Raw genomic sequence first — 3338 nt, forward strand, 5'->3', positions numbered from 1 at the left:
AGTGCATACTTGGTGTATGGCAAAGCTATTGTTTAAGAAAAACATAGTGTACATGCTTGGAGCATGGGACAACTAGTGTTTTTTTTCAAGTATACAGTTGATAAAACCGAAACAATGAATAATGAGTAATCAGTATGGTGATAAATAAAAGTGTTTATTTATATTCATAGGGTTTGATACCATATCTGATTCATTTATTCTTGTGTTTCACTTTGCATGTTTTGACTTCCAGAATAACTAAGTCGCTCTTCCTGAATGATTAAGTTATTCAAACCATCCACAGTCGGTCATATGTTGGAAGTAGATATGAATCAAGACTGTCATGGGTTGGTTTGTAGAGGTCCAAGTTGGTGGACAAAGTGGTGCTACAACACTCATGAGTGCTCATAAGTTCTGAGTATTGGATTCAACCCGCGCTCATTTGAATCACTTCATAGATTTTATCACGAGTGATCATGAGACGATAATATCTTATATTCTTCAAAACTAGAGATATGAGTTGTTACTATGAGTTGGTTATACATTGATTGCACGAAAACGCATTTGGTAACTCGATGTTATAAAATGTGCCTTTGTGTATGATTCAACAAGTAGTAGAACAAGCCATATGAGTCGAAGTTTATCCATTCCTTTTACCTTCGGGATAAAAGCGATATCTGTGGGCCCCTCGATGATTTAGCGATGACACATGTGAGTGGTTGGCCAAGCCAGGACTGATTTGATTTGTTCAATCAGTCAGTCATCATAAATCGAAAATCAGGAAACAACAAATGGACAGAGAGAATGATTATAATCCATGTCTCAGTCCATATGATATCTAGAATGGAGGAATATATGATCCCTTATCTAATGGACAAGTCATTGACAAGGTCAGAGTTCAACAGCGGCTTTAAGAGCTACGATTGCCAGTTAGGTTTTGAAGTCATACTCAATAATAGTTTTAGACTTATCCAAGTGGGAGACTGTTGGATTAATGTCTAAGTCCATAACTATATTTGGTATGTACTTGACCCGACCCGGCATGGTCCATTTGGGTTGCACTTCACCGGCACAATTTATATGGATAGTCTTTTGAGAATAGTATATTTATGATTTATATTGATATATTATAAGTTCTAATATATTAATATATAATCATATTATTTAATTAGTATTGATCAAGAATTAATTTATAATTAATTAAGTGATCAAAAGGAACTAATTAAATATGGACTCTTAGATATATATGTGTAGTGGGCCAAGTTCATTTAGGTTGGGCTAAGTCTTCATGGATAGTCCATGGAGCTTTAACCCATGGATCCTAGGAAATGAAAGGTCATGGGTATTAGGGTTTACATGGATGTAACCCTAATCCTCCATAATATATAAAGGGGTCCTTGGCTCACAAAATTGCCACAAGTGTGTGAAAATAAGAGTGTGCCGATTTTAGTGTGCATACATATTCTCTCAAGTTCTTCCAAGGTGTTTTGGTGATTTGTGATTCCATTTGAGGCTTCCACACTATTGGGGCTAAGCTCTTAAAGCTTGAAGACATCAAGCTACATCAAAAGGTATGTCATCTAACTAGAACTTTGTAGTATAGGTGCTTCATAATATGCTAGTTAGGATGAAACCTTGGAATAGTTAATATTTGCATGTATAATAGAGAAAACATAGATCCAAGGTTTATAGGGTTGCATGTACACCATAGGAGTGTTAGAATGCTCAAAACCCAACAGAAATGACCTAAATCGGAGGATCGTGTGGCGGGAAATTTCCATGATAGTGGTGGAAATCACATCTCCTGGATGTGATGAGAAGTGGAAACTTCTCTCTATTCCAACCCATCGAACCATGTTGCTACACTCTAGATGGAACGTGTATTTCTTGAGTCTAAGCGTCTATATGTTGGATAGTAGAAAACATTGTGGCAAACTAGTCAAAGAATGTAGGGGATATATGTTGGAATCTCATGTCCACCTTGCTGTTGTGGCTGGAATTATGGTTGGGCAAACTATTATGGAGGATCATGGAAGTAGTTCTGCCGATAGATGAGGTGTTGCATCGGTGGTGGTTGGATGTGGAAGTGGTCTTCAGCCTCAGACATCTCGTAATCATCTTCTTCTCCTTCTTTCTCTGGTTCTTCACCCTCATAATTTCCAGAGTCTGTAAATACATCCGCTTAGGTCAACTGATCCGGAGGAATCCAAGTGTATGGGTCATCCAGGTCGAATGAAGTACTGATCCAGCTCGAGAGGATATAAACTGCAGTTTTGGCACATTCAAGCCAGATATACATGCGATTTCCCGATCGTGCAATATCTCCTTCCGTATGAGAGTGTCACATTCTAGCAGGAAGTTGGGTGGGTTATCGACGAGCATATACTCGAGAGCAGGGAAGTCTAGGCCAATGGAGTCGTACTTATCAAAGAAGAATCCTGAGAAACTTGGAGTGTGTCCCTTTTTCATGCATTGGAGGAAAAACAGTTCACATCTGTTAATTTGACCGGGCTCGAGAAGGCCAAAGATGTGTTTCGTGAGGACCCAATGCGCAATTCGCTAGCAGAGGTGAACGATGTGCTTGGCTCGCTGTCGACTTGCGTTGAAGGAATCAAGACCGAAAATTTGCATCCAATGGCGTGCATCCGGGTTGTGTAGGAAATCTTGGGACTCTCGATGGTGGGGTAGATGTGGGTTGGATAGTGGATACCCATGATTAGATCAAGCTTTTCGTATGTGAGCCTATGGTGTTCCCCTTTCTACTGGAATATGAGGACTCCTGTCGCATCGTCTCTAGCATACATGCTAAGAAATTCCACAGCGGGCTCCTCGTAAGTTCTGTCATGGATTTTGAGAAAATCGCGCCAACCCATTATTTGGAACAAAGTTTTTATACCATCGTGCACCCCAAGCTTCTTCATGGACTTTTTGTAGTAGAATTTCGTTGGCCGGATTGCACGACCCCGAAGTTTGGAGCGATAAGTTATCATTTCCACACTTGTGAGGGAAGGATCGCTTCCCTCTTCTCCACCTTTCTTTCATTTATCGGTTGCTTTGCGTGATGTACCGACATCATTCTTTTTTGGGTGTGGATAAACGGTTGATCCATGGGTGCTTATTCATGACTGAGTCCTAGCCATTGCCAGAAAACCTGCAAAAGCAAACCCACTCTACATAGTAATCCTCTTCTCACCACTATAAAAAATAATATGACAATATTTTGACCGAACACAAACTATTCCAACAAATAATTGCACCCAACTTTTTGACAATTCAAAATAATTTCCAACAACACCAACTGATTCCATTTGACAATTCCAACTAAAATTTTGCAACAATTCTAGTTAATTTCAACGAGT

Source organism: Lactuca virosa, chromosome 4, assembly GCF_052849685.1.
Source record: "Lactuca virosa cultivar CGN04683 chromosome 4, Lactuca_virosa_CGN04683_v6, whole genome shotgun sequence".
NCBI classification, from domain to species: domain Eukaryota; kingdom Viridiplantae; phylum Streptophyta; class Magnoliopsida; order Asterales; family Asteraceae; genus Lactuca; species Lactuca virosa.